The 11669-nt window shown below is 29.9% G+C and overlaps 1 long non-coding RNA gene across 1 annotated transcript; it reads right to left on the bottom strand.

Annotated features, from left to right (window-relative positions):
• Positions 1–9095: 9095 nt before the first annotated feature.
• Positions 9096–11334, bottom strand: LOC107862575. The gene is made up of 2 exons (XR_001672005.2): positions 11072–11334; positions 9096–10992 (listed from the first exon to the last, which is right to left on the bottom strand). It is a non-coding gene; the product is annotated as an uncharacterized LOC107862575 (long non-coding RNA).
• Positions 11335–11669: the final 335 nt, after the last annotated feature.

Genomic DNA, 11669 nt, shown 5'->3' on the forward strand with positions numbered 1-11669 from the left:
GTAAATGCTAAGAGTAAAATATAGTAAAACAAAGTTTTTCTTTATGATATGTCAAATGACAGGTAAAGACCGAAATTTAATTAAAAAATAAGTGACAAATTATAAAAGCTAATTGAGGGAGTACTTCTCTAATTGGAAAAAAAGAATTTTCTCTATTCTCTTCAAATTCAAGAAAAAATCAACACAAGTAAAGGTAAAGCATGGTATTTCACTCTTGATATATGATAGAGAGCATAGCCTCTCTCTATGTTCCAATACTTCCTCTGAATTAATTAACCAAGTATTCAGTTGTACTTGCTACTACTTTTGATTTATGAATTATCGAATTTGGTGAAATAGTGAATAGTATTAAACTAAGATCAAAGACTAATTTAGTTAAATTAAGGGTGTCAAACGGACCGGTTTTAACCAGTCCAAACCGGCCCACTAAAGGAAACCGAATTGATTTGACCCGGCCCGGTAATCCCAAGGGCTTTAAGGGCCCGGGTTCCGGTCCAGTTGGGTTTTGAATTTGGGCCCGGTTAACCCGGCTCGGACCCAACCCGGTTAGGGCCCGCCGATTAACCGGCCCGACCCGGCTCGGATAAGCTTTTTTTTTTTTTTTAAAGATTTTGGTAAATTGGATCAAACTAACCATTGGCCCAACGGCTATAAACGTCTATAACGGCTAGTTTGGGCTCAAATATTAAAAAAAAAGTTTTTTTTTAATTTAAAATTATTTTTTAACCCCAAAAAAATTTCTATAAATACCCTACACTTTCAAATCATTTTCCACACAATTTTTCATTCTCTCAAGTCTCAAATCTCATTCTCTCTCAAATCTCATTTCTCAATTCTCAAATATTCTATATATTTAATTTCTAAAGTGCTCACTTTAATTTTTTTAATTTTGCGATTACTAAGTACGAGTGGAAGTTTCTAAAGTTGCAACTTTCGGATACTTCCAAAATTTGGTATTTTCGTTCCATCTCTTACTTTTAATTTTTAATTAGTGTATTAATTGTTGAATATTTATTTTTATTACTTTTTGTGTATTTTGAATATTTTTTAGTTTGATTTATACTATGGATAAATTAAGAAACCTCGGTAAAAGTGTCAAAAAATTTTGTCCCGGAAGTGGTAGTGGTAGCAAAAAGCGAATTACTAGCGGTAGAGGTACTTCAAGTACTAGATATACCCATGTGCCTTCGCATCCGATACCACTTAGTCAACCTTTTGAAGAAGAAATAGGTGTAGGTGCTCACGATATGGATTATTTAGAAGTTCAGGAAAATTACGGTATAGAAGAAGAAAATGAAGAAGATGCGGTTGATTTAGATGAAGATGATGAAAATATTGGTGAGACACCCAAAGTAGGAAATACTAACGGTAGATCCGAATCGGTTAATCTCCCTCCCCGTCCTCCCCGTGCGCCAAGAACTCGTAAACAAACTAGTGTTGCATGGAAATTTTTTGAATGTATATCAGATACTGAGGTGCAATGCAATATTTGTCAAAAAATATATAAGCATAAAAGAGGAGGCAAGCAAGGGGGTACGGGTACGTTAATGAGACATTTAGCTGAAAACCACGAAAGAGAGTTAAAAATTGCACAAGGTGGTGAGGCTATTGGTGGGCCCATACAAACTAGAATGGACCCAACAACTGGTCACGTAACGAAGAAGTATAATAAATTAAGGGACCGAGAAGAAATAGCAAAAATGGTAGATGTAGGTTGTTTGCCCTTTAGTTTTCCTTCTTCTGATGCTTTTATTCATTATATTCAAGCAATTTATAATCCTATGTTTAATGGTATTCCTAGAAGTACTTGTCTGTCTGATATTTTTAGACTTCATTCACAATATTATTTTTATTTATCTACATTGTTAAAAAATATTCAATGTAGAATATCCCTAACTTCTGATCTTGATCGTGCTGTAAATAAAAATGATTATTTAACCGTTACTTGTTACTGGATGGATAGTAATTTTGTGATGCAAAAACGTATTCTTGCTTTTTTATATGATGAAGATCGTAAACATACCGGACAATTTATTGCTGACTCGATACATAAAGTTGCAGCATTTTATGGTATCAAAAATAAAATCTTATGTATCGCTTTTGATAACGCTTCTAACAACAAGACTGCTATAACAAAGTTGAAATCTAAGCTATCACCGCCGTTACCTGAAATTTTTCATATTAAGTGTGCATGTCATATATATAATTTAATTGTAAAAGATGGTCTTGAGTTTTTTGAGATTTATATTGAAAAAATCCGTCTTGCTGTTGGTTTTATACAAGGAGATAATCATAGATCAAGAATTAAAGAATTTAAAGTTAAATGTCAAGAAAATGGATTTACACCAATATTGATGTCTGAGAAAATTGATATTAGATGAAATTCTACGTATGTTTTTTTAAAAACTTGTTATAAATATAGAGTTTCTATTACATTAGCTTTTAACCAACATTGTGGTTCATTTGCTGATTCTGCCGATTGCATGCTACTTGATTCTGATTGGGTTGTAATTAATGATCTTGTTAAGTTTTTGAAAAAAATTTATGTAGCTAAGGTTGAATTTTTTGATTCTTATTATCCTACTGTTTGTAATATTTTGGAATATATAACCGATATTTCTGGTTTGTTCAAATAATATAAAAATAAAGAAGGTTATGAAAATGTTGTTGGTGCCATGTTTACTAAATTTAAAAAATATTTTTTTCGATTTCCCCTATTTTCTTGGTTGGTGCTATGCTAAATCCGTGCATTAAATACCGTACTATGTGCCACTTTAGTACTCTTATTTATCGTAACTTAGAAATAAATATTAACAATGATTCTGAACAAGTACAGCCTGATTTGTGGACGACTACGTCTGATGTGAATGCTTACATAGATAAATTATATAACCACTATGCTGATTTAGTTGATTTAGTTGTACCAACACATATCAGTCCAACTGTCCCTCCTCATCCTCCCGAGGTGCCATCATTTTTTAAAAGGCCGACACATTGTGGTTTTCCTGATTCCTTTTATGATTTACCCTGTTGGAACAGTGTTGACGAGGGAGCTTACACATCAACTTATCGGGAAGAGCTTAAGTATTATCTTCGATCGCCGCCAGAGGATCGCAGACGACGGATCAACACGTTGGATTGATGGAGGAATAATGAATCACAATATCCTGTGCTTTCAAGATTAGCTAGAGATATCTTGAACGTTCCAATGTCAACCATTGCATCAGAGAGCGCCTTTAGTCAGAGACGACAACAACTTAGAGACAACCGACACTCATTGGAAAACAATGCAATGAATGTTCTAGTTTGCCTCAGAGATTGGATTAGAGCAGAAAGAAGAAGTCAAGGAATGGAACCGGAGCCGAATGACGAGCGGAAACTTGAAAAAATTATGACTTCGCGGGAGAACTCAGCAGAATCAAGTCCAATGAATGGGTTAGCCCCCGTTGACTTTGACTATCCTATGCAAGTTCCCGTTAATATTAACATGGATGAGTTGAAAAAAATGATGCATAATTTGTAGATTTTTTATTCATGTAAATTATAAATTTTGGATCATTTTTCAATCAATAAAATTCAACATTCATTAATTAACTATCAAGTATTATTAATTTATTATATTAAGTATTGTATATTATTGTGTATATCTTCTATACACATGTATATTTAACGTATATATTTAATGTATCCAAGTGTATATGTTTTACAAATTAGTATAAAACTATATATATATATATATATATATATATATATATGCATATTGTAGTATATATAAATGTACATTGTAGAATAGTATATATTTTATTTAAAGTAGTACATATATATTGAATGGTGTGTATATATCTTCTATAGACGTATATATTTAACGTATACATGTGTATATGTTTTATAAATTAATATAATATAACTATCTATATATTGTAATACATATATATTGTAGTATTTAGTTTATTTAATTTTAAAGTAGTACATATATATTGAATGATATGTATATATCTTCTATAGACGTGTACATTTAATGTATACATGTGCATATATTTTATAAATTAGTATGTAAGTGTATATATATATATATATATATATATATATATATATATATATATATATATATATATATATACTTTATTTAAAGTAGTACATATATATTGAATGGTGCGTATATATGTGTGTATATTATATCTTCTATAGACTTATATCTTTAACGTATACAAGTGTATATATTTTATAAATTAGTATATAAGTATATATAAATATATATATACATATATTGTAGTATATACTTTATTTAAAGTAGTAGTACATATATATTGAATGGTGCGTATATATGTGTATATATCTTCTATAGGCATATATCTTTAACGTATACAAGTGTATATGTTCTATAAATTATTATGTAACTATATATATATACATATTGTTGTATATATATATATGTATATTGTAGTATATATTTTATTTAAATTAGTACATATATATTGAATGATACGTATATATGTGTATATATCTTCTAAAGTAGTATATATTTAACGTATACAATACATGTGTATATGTTTTATAAATTAGTATATAACTATATATATATATATATATATATATATATTGTAGTATATGTTTTATTTAAAGTAGACAAGCAGTACATAAATATTGAATGGTGCATATATATGTGTATATATCTTCTATAAGCGTATATATTTAACGTATAAATGTGTATATGTTTTATAAATTAGTATATAACTATATATATATATATTGTAGTGTATATATATATATTGTACTATTGTAGTATATGTTTTATTTAAAGTACTACGTATAGTCATATATAATTATATATTGAATGGTACGTATATATGTGTAATTGTTTATATATTTTTTTAAAAATATATATTGTATAATTGTAGTGTATATAGTGTATATTGAAGTGTATATAGTATACATAATTGTAGTGCATATAGTGTATATTGGATTTTTCATTTTTTTTTAAACGGGTTTGACCGGTTTTTAACCGGGTTTAGGTGGGTTTAACCGGGTTGGGTTAAGTGGGCTGATTCAGGGTTGTTTTCAACATTTTTACTGTTGAACCCGGAATCGACCCGACCCACTGAACCCCAACCCGGACCGAAACCGTCCCACAACCCGGATAAACTAAATGGGCCGATTCCGGGTTGGACCGGTCCGGCCCACTTGACACCTTAAGTTAAATTACTCTTTTAACTAATACTTTTTTAAGAGACGTGCAAAAAAAATATATGACAAGTGAAATAGATTGAAATGGAGTAAAATATTTTATATTTCTCAACATAAAATACTTTTTATAGGTTTTCTTTGTAGTCTGTCCCAATATGGAGAAGGCAAATCCATGAATAAAGTAGTAGTTAAGGGCAAGGTGGAGTGGTGGACCATAATCTAATCGATAAAGTTCTTCAAATTGTCAAATTTAGAATTAATGGAAGACGTGAAAAATGTTAATACACAAAATTATGAACTAAACGTGTGATTAAACAAAGATGGAATTAAATTAAAGGTTTTCTTGTCAAGGCACTACAATTACAATTTTTGACTTAAATGGCAGAGTGTTGTTAAGGCTTTTAGGACCAATCATGGTATGAAGATCAAATTAACCCTGTTTGTATTGGGTTTGAAATCGAGAGGGCGTCATGTGGAAATTAATAGTTTGCAAACTAATATGATGATAATTCAGATGACACAAAACTAAACTAAAAACATAATATTATTTATGATTTGGCCAATTGGCCTACACATAAAAACCCAATATTAAAAAACAGAAAACCTATTGGGAGAAATCTCTCCTTAAACAAAACTCTTAAACGACTATATTGTGGATGCTATTGTGTTATGATTTGAGAAGACAATTGTTTTATTTACAGAGTTACAAAATATTCTTCTAAAAAAGAATAAATCTAATAGAAATCTAATAGGAAAGAAATCTTTACCTACTAGAAAACCTTTTTCTACTAAGAAATGACAAATCCTAACAGTATGAAGTTAAGGTTGTAATTATTTGACAAGATGTTATATCCCCACTAATTAATCAACTTATGAGCATAATTATGTCTACTAACTTAATTTCTGGAGAAAATTCTCCTCCTTTCAATCTACATAATGCTCCTCTATTCCTTTTTAAGGGTCACAAATTTTCATCCGTTTCTTCTTAGTTCTTACTACTTGCAAATTTATTTTGGAAAAAATACATGAAGTAACATATTTAAGTATTAAATTATAAAAAATAACAACATTTTTATCAAATTACATTTTGTAGCATATATATTTGTATATATTTGTATTTTTGTAGCAACAGTTTGCAAAAATACAAAATACATATCGATCATAAGGGCAGTAAAAATCATATGTTTTTGTATTTTTGTAGCAACAGTTTGCAAAAATATAAAATACAACTTGTCATATTATGTAATTATGAAACTGTTGCTATGATACTCATAATTAAGGGGATAAGTATGTTATTTCTGAAGTTTGCCCTTTATTTTAGTTGTAATTTTTAAGAGTCAAATGTGTTGACCTAAACCAGCCCAAGCACACTTTTATATAGTATAATTTTGTTCATTTTGAGTCACGTCCACACAATTTTCTTTAAAAGGTCTCATATCATTAAAAAATCTTATAACTTATATGTTATTTTTTTAATTTATTTTTTCAGTTGTTAATGTAGAACTTTTGTTCTCACATCCAATAAAATGATATGCACTTTGACCTATATTTTTCAGGTGTTCTTTTAATCATATTGATATAGTAGTACTTTTTGTATAGTTTTTAATTATTGAAATTTAATTTTAAAATATTAAATTAATTGAAGTATAATTTAATTTTAACAATTAGTAAAATAAATCATGATACTCCCTCCGTTTAAAAAAGAATGATCTACTTTTTTTTAGTTCATTTAAAAACGAACGACCTTTTTCCTTTTTTGACAATACTCTAATTTCAACTTTCCACATGACATGTTTAGGACCACAGGACTATAAGGCATTTTGGTACATTTGCCACAACTTTAATTTAAGATTACAAAATTTAAAATTTTATTTTTATTTTTTTAAATTTTATTCAAGTCAAAGTAAGTTATTTTTTCAAACGTGAGAGTAGTAATTATTATGAGAGCGAAGAACAGTAGGGTCTAAAGAATCTTTGGTGGTTGGGCCGCCTTGATGGGACTTTCTTTCGAAATGACGTTAGGCTTTCCTGATCGGTGAGCAAAAGAAAAAGCATACAGTTGGAATATATACTAATTGAGCATTTTCGTGTGTCAGGTTTGGGCTATCATTCATCATAGGGAACGGGTTAACTTAGATTGTTGATTTGGGATTGGTTAACTTAGACATAGCTTAATTCAACTCATCAACAAAATTAAGGTTGTTAAGATTGAACATTTATGTTTTAATGTATGACTTTCTTAGCAGGTACATTGATCTCAAAGTTTTTTTGGGTACAATCAAAAAGGAAAGAATGGCTACAAATTAGAAAGGTAGATCTCTAGAAATATTATCAAATATTTTTTGCTACAATTAAAGAGGAAGATTGGCTGCAAATCAAAAGGAAGAACTCAATAAATCAAGTTAAAAAGGAAAAAAAAAATTATGTCTCCACGTTCAGGGTTAATCACAAATCCGCATCACTATGAAAAGAAGTATCAAGGCTTGATATTTCATTAAGTGTGCGACCAGTTCTATATAAGGAAATGATGGGTAGTTTGGGGTCATTAATATGATCCATTCTATTATTGAAAATAGGATTCTCATATCTATATTTTCAAGGAGAAAAATTCTTGGGTTTCCTGACATTTCTAACGGTCAGTAATAGTTCAATCACTATTATCTAAGCAATGAAAAACTATGGAAGAGTCATACACTTGTTTCAACCTTCTCTAGTTCTTTCTTCTCTTATTCAGGCATCGTATTCTTTTAAGATTTAGTGTGTACTTGAAAAGAGAAGAGAGAACACATAATTAGTGAGACATTGTATCAAAGTGAGAAAGAAAGAAAGTGTGAGTTATAGCAGAAAAGATTAACTCAATCTTGTACTTTAATTTTTATTCACAAAAACGAGTAGAATCCCTTGCAACCCAATGAAACTGGAGTAAGACCTCTTATAGGTCCCAATTAGTATAAAATATCTAGTATTATTTACTTCCACCTCTTTATTTCTTGAAGTTTTTATCACTGCACCAATAGTTGACTGTCGGATCGAAAAAGAAGTAATTCACTCATCCTCTTACTACTTTCAAAGTTTGGATATCATCCTTGGACATACGGTCATTTGGATTGTTAATGGGTGATTGGTTAACTTAGATAAAACTTAAATTAACTAATTAATAAGCAAAATTATTATAGGGTGTTGGGTACGATGTAATTTTGATGATTGACAAACTGATAAAGTGATATGAAATCTATCAGTCAAGCTGGTTCACAGACACACCACTACAAAATAATGCATTTGTAACTATAAAATACTTCATAACTAAATATGAAAATATCTGTGGCTAAACACTTTAGCCACAACTTTTTTTTCATAGCATTTGTAACTAGATGTAGCGTGGCTAATAGTTAGTTACACACTTTACATGATCTGTGGCTAAGGACTAATACTTATAGCTTTGGAATGTTTGTATTGTAACTATTATAGTAAAAAGTTCTTGCCATGTACAATACACTTATAGCAAGTGATTTTAATCTTTTGTCACGACAAACCAAATTTGTAGCGATCTTCACAACGTAGCCACAAGGTGTTATATTTGTAGCTAAGTATTTGCCATGAAAATTCAAATTTAGTGGCTATTTCTATAATTTAGTTCCGACTTATATTTAGCTACAAATTAAAAAATTCACAGTTGTCAATTGAGATATTTGCTACGAAAAATTAAACTGTAGCTACGCTTTTAAAAGCCAAGTTTAGCTACGTATTCGAATTTTCATAGCTATAAACAAAACAATAATTGAAGCTAAAATCTATTAAATTGCAATTTGGTAAAAAAAAATTCAATATGCTAGTAATGACGGTAGTCTCCACTGCAAATTTTGAAGATTTTCAAATATTCAAGCACATTATATTGAAAACTAGAAACATAATAAGATATAAAATAAAATAGTTTCATTCAAATTGATATCCACAATTTGTCAAAATAAATTCAAAATACAAGAATTTGTACAGCTAAAACTAACAGCATCCGCTCTACACAACACTAGTCTACAACAAAGGCAATAAAATTGGAAGGACCAACAACCTAGCATGAAGTTGAAGACGAGGTAGTCCAATGCATATCCAATAACATATTTCTAGGTAAATAAGCTCTCACATGGAGAAAGTATTTCCTATGATATGTTAAGAGCCAATAGTTGATTGTCTCGAAAATATTGTTGAGGGAAAGAGCTAACGCGATGGATTATGCATCTTTAGGACAACCTGAACGTGCAAATAACACAAAACATAGTGAAATGCAAAAGTTTACAAATACCACATAAGAACATATCCTTACTTTGGGAGTTGTTTCCGATAGAACCTCGGCTCAAGAAAAAAAGTGCCAATGCAGAAACTATAGAAATCATGAGAAAGAAAAATACTACAATAAAATATTACAATAATCAAAGTACAAGAGAATGTAGCAATCAAATCTTTAACATCAAACCAGAAAAAATATTCTAACACGCCATGTATGCAAGATCTTTAAGATAAATTCGGAAAAACACCATATGAGGATGATTTTGAGCTAACCTTATCAAAACTTTACTTAACTTTTAATACACATTTAGCAAACAGAACGCTCGAGCAAAATGAATTCCAGAACACTAGAGTAAGGCTACGAATTAAAATCATAACCTAAGTAGAGACTAAAACCATCCGAATCAATGCAATTAACAGGTTGTACTAGTTCCAAAAAAGCTAGATGTAGAACAATTTTCAAACTAGTAATCACAGAATATTGCAATCAGATGACCAAATTTAAGAGAAACATTGACATGATACTGAATTCGCGTAATATGCCTTTAACCCTGAAAGGAATAGTTTCATGTGTAAATTAGGTTCAAACAAGAAGAAGGGACCAGAACGAATTCTGAGGGAAAACGCCATTAGATACTCAAGTCTTTCCTTTTAAACGGGAGTTCAAACTCTAAAGAAATTTAACAACAAATAGATCTCGACGTAGACTCATGTTGCATACTGAAAACAAAGCTCTCATTCAATTTGCCAAGTTTTAGCTAATCAGAAAAATGTAACAGCTATTAAGATTGTGACTTAATTCAAGCATATATCAAGGACCGATTCATATGAAAGAACACACATGAAAACTACAAACACATTCTTTACATTTATATGAAATCACTACAAAGCTGGATGGTTATATTCACAAAATAATTAAGCTTTGAAATAGAATAGCATAAACTAAAAAACGAAAAGCTACACCAGCAGGAGCCACTTTAGAAATGAACTTTGAATCTAAACTATGCTGGCATATATGAAAGATAGGGATCATACTAGAAAGAATGAGCTACTTTAACTGATGAAATCAACAATAAGCTAATTTAACAGACAAATCAGATAATATTACCATTCTAATATAGAATCTAGCAAGCTAACCAAATAGGATCAAATGCATATTTTGAGCCAAAAAAAAAAATTACAGAATACAAACATGTATATCAAAATTAACTTCTAATAGAAATAGATGATAAAAATTACAGCTAAGACGAGGAAGAATTATAGCTAAACCAAAGAGAAACATAGACTACTTGAGTAATAAATTTAAACTATGCTAGAATTTTACAAAAGGGGAGGAAATTTTACCCTTTTTCGGGCAACAAAACGAGAGAGAGATTTGAAGAACGCCTTCCATACCCCAACTCCGGATTGATTTCATTAGGAGGAAAAGAGAGGAAAAGAGTCACATTTTCAGGTCACACCATTCAAGGGTCCAGTTTCTCTGAAGCACTGCTTTGCACATTCAAATCCTACTTTGGATTGGGTGTTCTGGAAACGGCACAATTTCGTACGGAAATTAAAAGAAAAAATGAAAGAAATAAAAAGAAAAAAAGGAGAGGATAATCACCGTGATTACTCCTAGAAGCTTTGATTGTACGAATGCCCCGTTCTGGGAGTACAAAATCGATGATAAAGAAAAAAATCGAGGCGACGCTTTGGGATTTAGGGTTCATGGTTGAAGTTGTCCGTGTTTGTGTTTGTGTTTGTGTTTGTGTGGAAAGAAGAAAGAGTATAGGTCTGGGTGTGTTATTGAGAAGTGGGTGGGCTCAGAATTAAAGCATACCCAAATTAAGATAATGCTATAATCAGTCTCAAGCGAAATAATAGACTAATTTTAACCAACTTTGCAATTAGGCATGTGCACGAATCAATTCGGATCAAATTCAATCATTATTGAATTTAAATTTTATATTTTAATTTATTAAAATTTTTATTCTAATTCAATTTATTTTTTTATAATTTCAAGTCTTTTATAAATCGATTTGTTTTAATTTAAAATTTCAATAAGAAACAATTTTCATTTTAAATTTAGAGCAAACATAATAAAAAACAATAAAATTTTAAAATTCTACCTTAAGTGACCTAAAATAATATTGTGTTGCAAGTTTAATTATAGTGATATTAAGTTCCAACCACAATGGTTTAAAACTCAAAAATATTATTAT

This window comes from Capsicum annuum, chromosome 3 (genome assembly GCF_002878395.1).
Source record: "Capsicum annuum cultivar UCD-10X-F1 chromosome 3, UCD10Xv1.1, whole genome shotgun sequence".
Taxonomy (NCBI): Eukaryota; Viridiplantae; Streptophyta; class Magnoliopsida; order Solanales; family Solanaceae; genus Capsicum; species Capsicum annuum.